The following is a 15,588-nucleotide window of genomic DNA, read 5'->3' on the forward strand; positions in this document are numbered from 1 at the left end:
GAGCAACGGAACTCTAGAACTTATTTTTCCTATCCAACTGAAACTTATTACCCATTGATCAACCTCCCCTCTCCACTCTGTACCCCCTTTCCCCCAGCCTCTGGCAACCACTGTTCTACTCTCTACTTGTATGATAACTTTTTTTAGGCTTCTCATATGAGTGACAGCATGCAGTGTTTGTCTTTCTGTGCCTGGCTTATGTCCCATAACATAATGTCTTCTGGGCTTATCTATGTTGCTGCAAATAACAGAATTTCATTTTTTTTTTGTTTTGGATAAATAGTATTCCATTGACTGAATAGACCACATTTTCTTTATCCATTCATCCCCTGAAGGATACTTAGGTTGATTCCCTGTTTTGGCTATTGTGGGTGCTGCAATAAACACAGTGTGCAGATATCTCTTCAATGTACTGATTTTATTTCCTGTGGATATATACCCAGTAGTAGGATTCCTGGATCATATGGTAGTTCTATTTTTAATTTTGATTTTTTTGAGGAACCTCTATACTCTTTTCCAGAGTGACTGTACTAATTTACATTCTTCACCAACAATGCACCAAACTGACGCTTCAGTCAATGATGGACCTCATATGTGACTGTGGTTCCAGATTATAATGGAGCTGAAAAATTCCTCTCACCTAGTATTTACTTTGTAATTTTTTTTTATTTTTTAGAGAGAGGCCTGTTTTAAACAGAGCCCTGTTTCCCAGGGCTCAAGTGATCCTCCCACCTTGGCCTTCCAAAGTGCTGGGATTATAGGCGTGAGCCACCATGTCCCTGTCTGGCCATTATTATTTTAGAGTATACGCCTTCTACTTACCTAAGGAAAAAAAAGTATACTGTAAGACAGCCTCAAGCAGGTCCTTCAGGAGGTATTCTAGAAGGTCACCATCGTTACCGTAGGAGACCACAGCTCCATGTGTCATTGCCTCTGAAGACCTTCCAGTGGGACAAGATGTGGAGGTAGAAGACAGAGATACTGACAGTCCAGGCTCTGTGTAGGCCTAGACTAATGTGTGTGTTTGTGTCTTAGTTTTTAACAAAAAAGTTTTAAAAAAATTAAAAATAAAAGTTTATAGAATAAAGATATAAACAAAATTTTTTTTTTGTATAGCTGTACAATGTGTTTGTGGTTTTTTTTTTTTTTTTGAGACAAAGTCTCACTCTGTTGCCCGGGCTAGAGTGAGTGCCGTGGCGTCAGCCCAGCTCACAGCAACCTCACACTCCTGGGCTTAAGCGATCCTACTGCCTCAGCCTCCCGAGTAGCTGGGACTACAGGCATGCGCCACCATGCCCGGCTAATTTTTTCTATATATATTTTTAGTTGGCCAGATAATTTCTTTCTATTTTTAGTAGAGACGGGGTCTCACTCTTGCTCAGGCTGGTCTCGAACTCCTGACCTCGAGCGATCCACCCGCCTTGGCCTCCCGGAGTGCTAGGATTACAGGCGTGAGCCACCGCGCCCGGCTTAAGCTAAGTGTTATTACAAAAAAGTAAAGTTTAAAAAGTTAAAGTTTATAAAGAACTCACAGTAAGCTCAGGTTAATTTATTGAAGAAAGTTTTAAATTTAGCCGAAGTGTACAGTATTTATAAAGTCTACAATGTCCTAGTGTCAGGCTTCAGTGTGAAAATGTCAGTTCTTGGTGCGCCTGTGGCCGAAGAATGACCAGACATGCCAAAGTTAGGCAAACACGAAAATGAGGTTTATTGAGGAGAGAAAGATAGGGTTATAGGGCAAGAGCAAGATACAGGTTTACAGAACATGACTCATACGCCACGGATGACAACTGGACCCATCGTCGCAGCAAAGGAAGGGTTTGGCACTGACTCCGAGTTGCCAGTCATTCCCTCCAACATGGGACGAGACCAGCACCAGGACAGGTCCATCCCAGCACTGAAGGATAATCAAATCCTAGACACGGGATGATTGAGCAGTGATGCTGCCAGAGAAAGGTTTTAATCAAAAAGGAGAAATAGGAAAGCTGTCAGAATCAAAATGGAGTCATGTGTGTTAAAAAACAAAAACAAAAAACCTGACAAACTGAGCTGGGGAGTCTATGAAGACAGGGCTCTCGTGCTTGTATATGTAATAACAAAAACTATCACAAAAGTCTTTGCAAAAACCACAAGCTTGCACAAAGGCCGTTGCAAAACTTACACAAAAAATACTTCTGCGAGAACATTACCCAGCAACTGCCTGTTCAACACCACATTGGTGTCACCCATGTTATTGATCTTTGTAGACAAGAATGATGAGCTCAAAAATTTCGGTAACCCTCCTCATTTTTACTCTAAAAACCTCTTTCTCTGTCTCCCTGAATGCGTGCATAGTTGATTATGGCATGCATGTTCCATTCCCACTGCAATGCTCTATTCCCGAATAAAGTTTTCTTTTAGAGAGCCTTTCTCTGTTATTTAGGTCGACTCATACAAAAACGTTACACTAAGGCTGTTTTGGGAATTCATGGAGACAGTGTGTGTAGGGCACTGGGCACATATCTGATACAAGAAGTGCTCAATAAACGTTAGCTCTCTGTAGGAAGGGGTTGCTCAGTCCTTAAGCCACTCCTGAGACAGTACATTCCAGTGAAAACCTAATTCCATGAGACCATCCACAGGCTCCGCTGAGTGAGAATGTGGCAATGACGGCCCCTGCCCCATTCTCTGCACTCATGGACAGGAGGAGAGATGGCCAACACGCCTCCTGGGGGAGAGGAGGCATTCTGAGGTCAGTAGACGGCCCTGGAATAAAACGTCATGGAACATAATTTAATCAGATCCCATGAGTGTATCAAGGGGCCAGGTGAGGAGGCTGAGGGGGGCGCCGGAAGTCCAGCTGTGCCCCAGACACTTGTGGGCAGCACTCCCACCTCAGCCACCGCTGCACTGTGTGCTTCCTCAGGCCACTTCCCTGTTGTAGAAGTACCCCTCGTGCCTGACAGTTGCCAAATTCTAGGAGATTCTTAAAAAAGTATTAAGCCCTTCCAACTGCTCGACGCCTGCAATGGTGTCTACTGCAACCACCGTATTGGCTCCATTTCACAGTAGAGAAAACAAGAGTCTCAGAACAGAACACTCCTCTGGTCGAGGTGACGCATACAACGTGTGCCTGAGGCAGGGTTCCAGGGCCCAGGCCTGGCGGCTGGCATCCTCTCTCAATCCACAGTAATACCCATCCCGGGCAAGCTACTGGTACACATGGCCAGGCCCAGATCTCGGGCTGCCGCCACCTCGCAGGCGCAGAAACACAGGCTTGGGGTCCTCAGTGCTCAACGGGAGGGAGGGCTGGGAACAGGGTGGGCAGATGCGGCTGTGAGGCAGACCCAGCCCCCAACCCAGCCTCGCTGGGAGATAGCCCTGATCTGGGACACTCTTGTGGCCCTGGGGGATTTACCCCTCCCTCAGTCTGCAGATGAAGGGAGAGGTGGCTGGGCTTTGAGCCAGGTCCTCCTTCCACCCGTCCTGACTGCTGTCACCCCACAGTGTCCACAGGGAACGGGCAGCAAGGGCTGGAGGCTTGGCTGGCTGTGGGGACAGGCGGCGTTGTGTGGGAAATGTGTGACTCAGAGGTACCAAGGGGAAAACTTTCCAATGTCCCACAGGGAAACAGGGAGGCAGTGAGAGCGCTGGCCCAGGAGCCCACCTGGGCTCCCGCGGGACTCCAGGCTGCTCGAGCGCACTGGCCTCTGCCCACCCTGGCTGGCTCATTCCCGTCCCTGATGAGGCCTGAGGCACCCCAGGTGCTCCCCAAGGAGCACTGCCTCTGGACTCTGCTGGAGGCTCCCGCATTGTTACAGCTTTGCCGGCTGCTTCTGGGCCCATCTCTAGTGGGAACTATCAGCCCAAATGTACTTGCAGACAGCGGGAGTTTATAGGTCCACAGCGATGACGTTGTTGCATCAACAAGTAGGAGGACTTGTTTTCTCTTCTAGACAAAAAGTCAATAGAAGCTCTAACATCTTAAAATGTCTCACTGCACAGGATCGGCAGTCTCTGAGCCTGACGCTAGGTTCTGCCTTGGGGCACCCGTCCTAACGCAGAGATGCCCAAGCAGTGGTGGTTCCTGATCATTTGCTGGTCATCACTCCTGCATGTCAGGCACAATGCTGGGGGCATGGCAGGATGAAAACAAATGGCCTGAAAGAGCTCACACAGCTGTAAAGATTTCACACACCTGTATGGGGCTAATTCACCTGTAAAGAGCTCACACACCTGCATAAGACTAATGCACCCATGTGGGGCTCACACACCTGTCTAGGGCTTACACACCTACATGAGATCATATGCCTGTGTGGAGCTGCTGCACCTGTGCGGCCTCACACCATCCACACAGCAGTTGCTGTGCCCTAAGTGCATCCTCCACTCACCCTCACACCCTGCCCCTGAGGCAGAGCCCGCTCTTCCCCTTATAGATAAGGAGGCAAAGACATGACGTCAGTCACCTGCTGGGCCCGCAGTGGATGGCTGTGTGTGTAGTGGGGAGCACAGCAAAGTGATGTCTTGGGCAGAATGCAGGTGGCCCACGGAGGCCAGCCCAGACCATGCCTGGGAGCAGCCAGGCCCACTGCCCTGGGAAGAGGAATGCATTCTTACCTCTGCCAGCGCCTCCTGACAGTGTGCAGCAGGTGGGGAGCTGCATTGGCCCTGTGGAAATGCAGCAGGCTTCCCCCAGGCTCTGTGGCCCTGTGCTAGATGGGGACCTATGTGGTGGCCACCAGCACCTGCCTTGGCTTCCTGGACTGGGGGACATAGCAGGTGCAGTGGGTGACCTGGCTGGACAGGGACAAGCCCCATAACAGGTTCAACACTGGAAAGGTGGACCCCACTGGGAGGTTTGTGACAGGTGAGCTTCCAAAAGGTGAGGGTGTGGCCTTGGCCCTCCAAAGCATGGGTCAGTGGAGGCACGAAGAGGCCAGCAGCCACCTGGGCAGTTCTACACTCATAGCAGGTGTGGGCAGAGCTGAGGGCTGTATGAAGCTCTCCCTCGTTCCTGGAGGAAGGAGCGCAGACGTGCAGTCCATGGACTCATTGGGCTGGGCCGCCATTTTGGCAGGTTTCCTTCAATGCCAAACCTATCCTTTTCTCCTTTATGCCTCCTTGGTTCCCAGCTATCCACACAGACATGGCCTTGGCCTCCCTTTGGGGTTAAATCCACCAGCATGTGGCAGTGGCCAAGAGCGCCTTCCTGAAGGCATTCAACGTTTTGTGAGAGCTTCATATTTGCCCTGGATGTTCTGGGGTGGGATTCAAAAGTTTACATGGTGATGCATTTAGCAACTCACAGAAATAATAACCATTTTATACGAATACCACTATCCATTGCACTAGCATTCCAAACAACAGAAATGTGAAGCTAATGTCATAGACACTTCAACCATCTTCCATATTGAAAAGGTAGTTTTACTCCTTTCTGCATGCCTACCTGCATTCTAGGTAGATTATGCCTCAACGGACACATTGTGGGTGAACAATTCTTCGGTTCTAAATAACTCCATTCCCCCTAAACTTTCTGAGTAATTATTATAAATCTGTGGTGGGAGGTTTTGCTTGAATTATCTACGTAATTGCTATAATTCTCCACTTCCTTTTGGAGACGCAGACATGGTCTCCAGTCTAAATGCCTTTTGATAAAAATAACTTTTCTTTAAAATTTCTTTACAGAAAACTCTTATGGGGATGGATTAGAGAAAACTAATGGGTGGGGGTGGGGGTGTGGAGTAAGGAAGAATGGAATGTCTGGGAAGGAGAAATCCAAACAATCACTAGGTTTAGCAAAACTTTAAATGGCTCCCATGCCAAGTAGTAAATACTAAGTACTCAGTGGTTAAGAGAGTGTGATGATTAATATTCCAGATCCTAAACATTTATCCAGGGAATCATCTATTCACAGTTCATTCAGACTAGGTGATTGAGACTAATCAACTTAAAACGCATGGACGTCCTCAGTGACAATTGGCATCCTACTTACAGCCTCTGGGGAAGTTCCCTGCAAGCTGTCCATGGGACCACTAGTGCCAGTTGGACACATCCAGAGCACACATGGGAGACCCATTTTTTTTTCTTTTTGACCTCTGTCTTAACGCAAAAGTAAAACATCCAATTACCTCCAGACTCCAGTGCATTTTCTTTCTTTTTTTTTTCTTTGCCTCTTGATGCACTTTTATGGAACCCAGTGCATTTTCTTTTGGATTTTTTTTGGGGGGGGGTGGCCAGAAGTAGAGTGAGAGAGAGCTAAGTGGTGGGTGGGAAACAAGGAGGGAGGACAGAGACTTCCTGAGAGGTGTAAAACAAGTCCCAAAGGCCGTGTAAAGTGTCCCTTGGGCAGAGGGGGAAAACTCAGGGGCCTCCAGATTCGCTTGTTTCCTTTGATGAATTCAAAAAGGTACAACTCTCAGTTTTTCTCAAATGCACTCCAGGCAAACGTTGTTCAATCTCCCCACCTTGCTCTCAGGCAGCTTTGGGACTCTAGGATTATTTTCTAATTGGCCTACTTGCCAGGAAGGAAGCAATTTAAGGCTAAGGAGCCAAGAAGAAGATTTCAGGCCCAAGGAAGTGGAGCTTAAATGTTCTCCATGGAAACATCGCGCTCCTACCCTGCCGGCCCAGCCCTGGAAATCACGGGGAACCAAACTCCAGCCTGGGGATCGGCCAGCTCAGCAAGCGCTGGCTGCTCGCTTAATCGGTTGCGCAGGCAGATAAAACCCTTCACTCAGCGGGGGCCCGGGCTCCCTCCGATCGTCCCCTCCAACCCCCAGCCACTGGCCTAGGGGAAGAACATTTAATGTCTGCAGCTCTGAGGCGCGGGATTCGGGGGCAAAGGGGGCCTGGGCGCCTGAGGAGGAAGGGACCCCTAGCTACCGTGCACTCTCTCGGCCACTCCTTTCAAGGCGCCCTTGGCCGAAGGAGTTAACCTCGCCCCGCCGGGGCCCAGGCTCCTCCACACCCCCGTCCCGGGCTCCCTCTGGCGGCTGCCGCGCTGCTTTTAAACAGCCTTAACAGGACAGGCAGTCCGGTCCCCACGCGTGGTTTGTCTGGAGGACGCGAGTCTTGGGCCACCGAGAGCGTGTGGAGGGCGCCAACGGGGTGACCGCGGCGCGCCAGCCCCCGGCCCGCGATCAGCCACGGGAAGCGGGACAAAGAGCTGGGTCCCCAGGACTGAGCCCCTTCGGCCCAGATGGGCCAGAGCGCCCGGGTTCCCGGCACCTCCTTCTCCCCGGGCAACTGCAAAAGCGGCGCAGAAAAGTACTGCGGAGCCCTGGCTTGTCGACCCCTGCCGCTTCCAGTCGTCAGGCGACACGGCGTCACTCAGGACCGCGCACGATAGCGACAGTCCGAGGAAGCGCTTCGCCCACCCTACCTCCCGCCTTCCCCCGGCCGCCCCGGCGCCCCACCTCGCCGCCCGAGGAACGCGGGTGCCCCGGGGCTCCGCGGGGCAGTCCTGGGGGGATCCGCCGCCGGAGGGCACCCTGCGGTGGCCGCGGTGACTGGGCTCCCTCGCTCCGGTAGCCTGGCGCGTCCCGGTGCCCTGGCAGGGGGAATCGGGCTGGGCTGGTGCCCAGGCCGCGCCCGCGTACGCACTTGCTGCTGCTTCGCGTGTGGGCCGCGTCCTCTCTTCCAAGGCGCCGGGGCAGCAGGTTGTCCCTGGGCTGGAGCTGACGGCTGCCTGGCGCCTTGATCACGCGCGCTCGTCCCGCCTCTGGCGGTCACGGCCGCCTCTACCGCCGCCACAGCAGCTACGTCTCAATTGCCCCATCTGCTCAGCACCTTTCGGGGGATCAGGTGACAGGGCTGGAGAAGCAGGCTGGGTGACAGGGGCTGCTGTGCTGTGAGGGCTGCTGTGGCTTAGGCCGCCGCCGCTGCCACCATCAAGCCGGGACGTCCAGCGGCTGTCGAAAAGACAGAAGGCGGTGGAGGGGGACAGGGGGCGCTCTGGGTGGCTGCGGTGGCGGCGGGTAGATGCGGGAGTTGGAGGCGATTGTGGAGGAGGAGCAGGGAGAAAGGAGGGAAGGGAAGGGCAAGGAAAAGAGGGCTTGAGGTCGGAGAGGCTCTTCTCTCTGGGAGCAGGAGTTGCGGGCACCCGGAGCGCATGGAAGGCGGCTTGGAAAAGGAAGAGACTTGCAATGAATTGCATCCCTTGAAAAGTTAGGCGGAGAAAGAATTCCTGCTCTTCTTCCCCCTCCCCCCAACAGATACAGAGAGAGCGAGAGCGCGCGCCCTGGGCAATCGGAAAGTAAAGAGATGATGAGGAGGTTCCGCCAGGAAAGGGTCCAGCACGGAGCACAAGCAAAGGACAGAGTAGTGGGTGGCACTGGGCCTCCTAGGGTGGCGGGAGCAGGCGGCAAAGGCACCAGAGAGTCGGAGGGGGACGGGCCGCTGGCTTCTGCGTCCTGCACTGAGCTCGCGCTGCTGCTGGGGCTGTAATTTCCTGATTTCCTGCCCCAGGATTCAAGTGGAATGAGTGTGTGTGCTTGGGTGGGGCGTGGCGACCCGAGTGGGGGCTGGGCAGTGCCCACCTCTAATCTTGGGCGGATAAAGGGGGGGGGCTGCGCGGGGAGAAGAGGAGGAGGAGGAGGGAGGCCAGGCTGACGCCAAGCCTAGGCGACTGGCTGCGGCCCAGAGGCAGCATTCGAAATACAACTGCCTCGGTGACAGCGGCGATGGGGCCTGGGGGCGCTTAGTTGCCACCCAGAGCCCCGCTCCCGCTCCCGTCCTCCTGCCCAGTGGCGTGGTTAAAGGGACAGGCTAAGGATCCCGGGCCAGCTGGCCTCAGGCCTCGCCCCACGACCACCCGAGGCCACCCCTGCGCAGTTGTCCTAGAAAGGTGGAAAAGTGACTATCCCAGAGCCACCTTTCGGGGATCAGCCATTACCTGCGCCTCCACCGTGCTAAGTCCACACTGCAGGAAGAGTCTAGCCGCACCCGCGGCAGCGCTCTAGTTCCCTGAGAATGGAAAGGGACTGCAGAGGAGCAGGGACGGCCCCTGACAGCCCTGCTGGGTCTCAGAACGCCCTCCCCACAGAGCGTGCTGCCACGCACGCACACATGTGTAAACACACGCACACTTGCACGCGGATACACGTGCACACCCGCCAACACAGGGCCTCGCCGACACACGCAGGCTCACTGCACACACACACACACACACACGCAGGCACGTGCAGCGTGCTCACCCGCACACGCCGGCTGCTGCAGGGAGCTCTGCCCGGGTTGAGGGGCCAGCGGCGTCAAAGGGATGTAGCAGGTTCCCGACCACACAACTGCGCCAACTGCCCGACTTCCCTTCAGTTTACCTGCCTTTAACCTTCTCCCTAACAGCTCCCTTTCTGCCGAGCCCTGATTGCGCAGCCTGGGCTGTGTCTGAGTTGGGCGAACACCCTAATGGCCACGGTGCCTGTTAGAAGGCGGAGTCCATTTTAAAACGAACCTCTTTCATCCCTGAATAACACAAAACTCTGAAAGAATTAGGCTCAGGTTTTCACACATCACACCCAGAATTGTTTTGGACTAACTCCAAAATAAAAACTTTCAGCTGGGGGGGAATGTTTTCCCCAAGATAGGGACCACCGTGGCATCCAGGCGCCACTTCCCAGCCTTCAGGGGAGCCGGGCCCGCCGGGCGCTGCTGTGCGGGCGGCGGAGGCGCCCGGAAACGCCTGTTTGGCGGGGGGCGCTGATGGGGCAGCGCCGCCATCTGAAATCCATTTCCAGCTGCCCCTTGCAGAGCTGGGACACTTCCCTGCACGTTGAGTGCTCTGCGAGGCCCCGGGGTTTCTCCTGGGTCCGGAACTTAGCTGCGGTGGAGAGCGAGAGCCGCCATCCCTCCCGCCAGAGCCCGGCAGCAGACTGGGGACGGAGGGGTCTGACAGGAACCAAAGGTTTTCCGTCAGGGCTTGGCTGACAGGCCGGAATCCTGCACGCGCGACCTAGAGAGCGCATGCTCCGCGGCCCGGGGGCGTGGCACGCGGCCGGGCGCGGCATCGCGGTAAGCGAGGGCGGCTGTGCTCACGTAGGACCACATTTGAAAGGGGCGGGGCGAAGCAGCCTGGGAAAACGGTCGGGTACTTCAGGGGCGGAGCCAGTGTCTGATCGACAGTCGAGAGGCCAGTGAGAGAAGGAAGCTCCAGACGAAGGAAGGCGCCACCTTCAGTTAAACTGTCATGGCCCCTGGGAATTATAACAGGTTTTGCCTCTCAGGTTATCAACAGGCTCGGCTCTCAAAACTGATCTTTTCTAGCGGTCTGTACAACGCATTCGTGGACTCTGTCCTCCGTCTTCTGTACACAAAGTCTTCTCCGCAAGAGCTTGGGGAGCACTATTAATTACCATGTCTATTTTACAGGTGCAGCAACTGAAGCTTAGAGGTACGAACCTCAACAAGGACACAGCGGGGATCCCAATCTTGGCACCCTGACCCTACACCCATCCTGTCAAGGGCTCTGCAGTTCTACTGCCCCATAGACCTGGGAATCAAGGAGGAGTCCTGTAAAGAGACCGGGATGAATGCAGTTGAGCAGACTGCTGGCGGAAGTGTCATAGGAGTGGACGTAAATAGTAATAAATAGCTGGTTGGGTCCCACACAGTGTGAGAGCCCAGAGGATGCAGATGGGAGGGGAGCCAGGAGAGAGGAAGGTGAGAATGTGGATGTTATGGGCCAGGCTGTCCCCCAGCCGGCGGAGCCTGGCAGCCCTGCAGGATGATGTGGCTTTGGGTTGCCAGCAGGTGCAGAAAAGCTGCTGTCTTGGGGCTGTGGTGATTTCCAGGTGTGAAGTTCAGCATTTTAGGAGCACAGCAGTGTTATAGTGCCTAGGAGACAGCTGCCTCTGTCTGCTAGGGCTGCGATAACAAAATACCGCAGACAAGGTGGCTTAGACAACAAATTTACTTTCTCACAGCCAGGAGGCTGAGAAGTCTGAGATCAGTGTGCTGGCAGATGTGGTTCCTGGCCAGGCCTCTTTCTGGCTTGCAGACGGCCACCTTCTATCTGCATCCTCCCATGGTGAATCGAGGTCTCTCTCTCTCTCTCTCTCTCCCTCTCTCTCTCTCTCTCTCTCTCTCTCTCCCCCCTCTCTCCTTATAAAGCCATCAATTCTGTTGGATGATGACGGCACACTTATGACCTCATTTAACTTTAATTGCCTCCTTAAAAGCCTTATCTCCACATAGAGTCACACTGGGGGTTAGGCCTTCAACATATGAATTTGGGGAGACACAGTTCATTCCATAACAACAGTTCATACTCAGTAAGTATGTGACAAGTGATAATTGAGGACTGAAGAAATTGAACAGTTTTAGAACTCACATGTACCTGAGGTCCTTCCACAAATCTTACCTGGTTTAATGGGCATGAGACTCGCTGTGCTGGTGTGTGCCTTAGCCGTGGGGGAACATTCTGAGGAGAACTTGCGTGAGAGCTCGTGGTTGTCCTCCGATAGCCACCACGAGGAGGTCTGAGAAAGTTACACCACGTGTCCTTGGTGGGGCTTAGTGAATCCGTTATCCTCAGATTGCCCTAAACATTTCTTGAACTGTGATGTACTTGGTGCAGCTTCTGGAATAATGAGATCTCTAATGACTACCCCCAGGGAAGCGAAAGAATAATGACTTTTATTTTGTGTTGTTTGATGTTGTTCTTCTAGAGTGTGGTGACCAAGTCTGTCTTTTTAATCCTACTTGCCCTGGTGGGAGGAAGAGTGATACAGTATGAAGCTCAAAGCCTTCAGGGTCTGGCTGATATGCTTCCATTTCTGGGTTCAATCACCTATTGAGTGACCTTGGGCAAGTCACTTCACTTTTTCGGAATCTGTTTCTTCACCTATAAAATAAAGCTAAGAGAAATATTGACCAATAGTGTAGTCATGAGGTTATATGAAAACAATCTGAAATCATTAAAGAACGGCCCCTTGGACTAGTTATTCAAGTCACGAGATCCCCTCTACCCACTGCTCCTGAGAATAGAGCAGTCTGCTGCCTGGCCCACATCTGGCTGGCTAGTCATTCATTCATCAGATTGTTATCTTGAATGCCTGCAAGGAGCCACAAGTACTAGTTCTGAGTTCTGGGGCCAGGGAAGAACAAGACAAACAAGGTTCCTCTCTTTATGTAGCTTGTGTTCCTGGCGGAGACCAAGAAATAAAATGCATTGGGATAGTGTTAAGAATGAAAGAAATTAAATACAGGGTAATGTGCTAAGAGAGTTACTGAAAGCTGGGGTGTGTGTGGAGGTGTTGGAACACTGTGTCAGTGGCCAGATAGAGGGGGAGGCTTCTCTGAGGAGGTGAGCTGAGTCCTAAACATGGAGGACGCATTAGTCTCCAGGCAGGGGGAGCAGCAGGCGCAAGGCCCAGCTGATTGGGTCAGGCTGGGTGCCCGACCACACGGTCTGTAGGCTGACCAGTGCTCTGACCTTTCCCTTGGGATTTAGAGGTAGGAAGCAGGACAGGAATTTTCACTTGGCAGTGGGAGCTGAAGATAAAAGGTAGAGGGATGAAAGTTTGGGGTAATGAGAAACTCTGAGCCAGCTGAGGAAGTCAGATGGTGGCTCCATGTGGCACCTGCCTGAGCAGGAGAATGAAAATACAGGGCATTTACTTGTTGGTGAGGTTCCTGGAGCTGTCTTGAAATCCAAGCCACCGTGCAGTTCTAGTCTGCAAGAAGTCCCGCCTTGTCATCAGCTTCTGTTCTTGCTGTTCCCAGATAGACTCAATTCTTAATCTCTCACCATGTATACTTTTGGCACACCTCCCTTTTACTTCTGCTATTTCTCTGGCAATCAGAGAACTTGACTGGAGCAGAGCCATGTGGACCTGGGTTTGACTCCCTGGCTTTCCCCGTATTAGCTGTGACTTTGAGCACAGCTTAAGCATCAGTACGCAGCTGTATCCTTGTGGTGTTTGTTGTAGAGAGTAAAAGAGAGCCTAAAAGGAAAAGGGCTTGCAGAGGGTTTAGCATCTGGCAGGTGCTCAGGGTGTGTGGCGTCCCTTTCTTCTTCCCCTTTCTCTCGTGCTTTAATGGCTTTTCAATGGCATATCCCCCTCTCAGTATTGAATTCTCCTAGTTTTTTGGAGTCATCCTTCTTATGGTTATCCCTCCACCCGTGTGTGCCTCTGGTCATTTCAGTGGCCCCTAAACTATAATTGGAAGAACACACTGGCAGCTACCTTCCCCCTTCTAAATGGATCGACACTGTCACTTGTCTTCATGTGGCTGGAGTAGTAACAATGGGTGTTGGATCTATTAATATTAACAAAATTGGTTTCAGACTTGTGAGCATTTGTGCTTAGATGGACCTGGACATAGCTTGCAGTGAGAGAGGTGTGGGGACCAGGATGGTAGAGTGTGTCCTCCAGATGGTGGCTGAAGGAGGAAAGGGTAGGTAAAAGCCATCTCGGAGAAAATAGGTTCAGAAGAGGAGACAAAATATGATATAAACATGGAGCAGAAGATCTCTGTAGACCTTGGTCTAGCAGGAAAATAGAAATAAGGTCATCTCAGCATCGGGAAGCTGCTCCAGGCAGAGGTCAGTGTCTTTGAAGAGAACTCTGCAGTCTGGAGCCAAAGAGAAAGCTGTTATTTCTTCAGGCCAGAACAATACGGGAGGGGCTCCTATCTGCACTGGAAATGGAGGCCAGGGGGAACTAAGAAGCAAACTAAAGGTACCTGTAAGGTGTCGGTGTGTATGCTCACCTGTGCCACTCCCACAAGCTGTGCTCATACTTGTCTGCCTGAGTGCCATGATGTCCACGTGTCCACAGCAGGGTGAAGTGGAGCAGCCGTGGCATGCAAACGCTGCACTGCAGACACATGGGAGCAGAATGCTGCAAACGCTGCACTGCAGACACATGGGAGCAGAATGCTGCAAACGCTGCACTGCAGACACCTGGGAGCAGAATGCTGCAAACGCTGCACTGCAGACACATGGGAGCAGAATGCTGCAAACGCTGCACTGCAGACACATGGGAGCAGAATGCTGCAAAGGCCCTCACAGATACCCTCCCTGACCCCAGGGGTGCACGTCTTCCAGAGGACATCTGCAAGCCTTCCATAGAGGCATTAGAGTAGTATCCAAGCAGTGGTAGATGGTAGTGGAGATTTGGTTTGCGGGCTCTCCTAGGCTACAGCCACTTATTGTCCCTTGGATGCATTACATGATTCTGGTGTAGCTTCACATGGGCATGCAAAGGACGGAGAGGACATGGTCTCTGCTTGCAAGGAAATGTACAACCAAGGAGAAATTCTGTAACAAGTACGGAGACTGCTCTTGACTTCAATGCCATTCTTCCTGGCTCAGGAGAGAGCTACAGTATCTATTGATTTTTTTCCCAGGACCATGGTTGATAGAACCCAGAAAGTTCAAGGCATCCAGTTTGCATTTCCCTTCATGCCCTATTCCATCCAGAAGGACTTCCTGGCAGAGCTGCTATTCCAGGCTTTGCAGGTGGGCCAAATGGGGATATTTGAGAGTCCAGCTGGCACTGTGAGTGTGAATAGTGAGAGACTGTGATTACAGCAACTGAGAGGCAGTCTTGCTCACTTTGACTGGTTGCCTTTGCAGAGATTTTCATGTTAGAAGTTAGGCAAAGTAGCCTGTCATTTTATTTTTCTTTGTAGTAGTCACTTTTTCTATGAAAGTGTTAAATGCAGCTGCTGGGTATGAGGTCAGTTAGGCTCAAGGCAAATGAGGATGTGAATGGCTATGGAAGCCATGACCCATAGCACTGAATCTTTCCAGATTTCTCTGGGCACACAAGAGCTTTGATGTTGAGAAACACAGAAATAACTGGCTTCTTCACAGATTCAACATACTGTCTTAGTCTCCAGGCAGTAGTTGACTGAGCACTGGAGGGATCTGATCAAGGTCCCCTGAGTTTTTCCTCCCTGGCTGGGAGTGAGGGAGGCATTTATTCCAGGTTGGCCATTGAAGAGAGGGGGAGGCCTGAGGCAATGGCCTCCAGCATCTCTCCTTGGTTTATTACCTTTTATAGCAGGTATTTTGTGCTGGTGAAATGAGTATGTTTCAGTGCGGGGATCTCCTAGAGGAGGAGGACCTGTGAGCCACCTCGCTGTGTCCCTGTGATCTAGGGGGATTGGCAAGTCTGGCCCATGGGAGGCTCTTAATATGTTTGTGCTGAGTGAAGGAATAAGAGAATGTGACTCATGCTTTTTCTCACTGATGGGAGCATGTCACTGTTTCTGGAGATGACACAGGGATCTCCAGGGACAGGAAAATTGCCCAGTTGGATACTCTTGCTTTTCCATTTTGTTCCTTCACATGCAGGAAGTGGCAGAGAGTAAGTCCCACCAGTTAACAAAGAGAAGTTCATGTATACGGTGTGCATGGTTTTCTTAGGCAGTATGCTGCTAGCATTCTTACCTTCCATGTAAACCCAAAGCCATGTGCCTTCTTCCCCTAACAACACAGTGAAATATTTCTTTTAGGGTCAATACTGACTCCCTGGCTAACAGATTTGGGTATTTCAAGTCCTTACTTAACTGTTTGCTACATTTAATATTGTTGAATATGTCTTCCTTTTTTCTGCTTAAAGTAATTTTAAGAAGTTAATCAAAGAATAATGCATAAAATTCATG

The 15,588-nt window shown here is 51.8% G+C and overlaps 1 protein-coding gene across 1 annotated transcript in view; it reads right to left on the minus strand.

Annotated features, from left to right (window-relative positions):
- The window catches only part of LOC123649751 (maestro heat-like repeat-containing protein family member 1), a 36,650-nt gene extending 27,455 nt beyond the window's left edge, over positions 1-9,195 (minus strand). Inside the window, exon 1 of the mRNA XM_045567925.1 lies at positions 9,174-9,195. The gene's annotated coding sequence lies outside the window, so the exon portion shown is untranslated. The remainder of the gene's footprint in view (positions 1-9,173) is intronic.
- Between the last annotated feature and the right edge of the window lie 6,393 nt (positions 9,196-15,588).

The sequence above is a fragment of the Lemur catta genome, chromosome 14 (assembly GCF_020740605.2).
Source record: "Lemur catta isolate mLemCat1 chromosome 14, mLemCat1.pri, whole genome shotgun sequence".
Classification (NCBI taxonomy): domain Eukaryota; kingdom Metazoa; phylum Chordata; class Mammalia; order Primates; family Lemuridae; genus Lemur; species Lemur catta.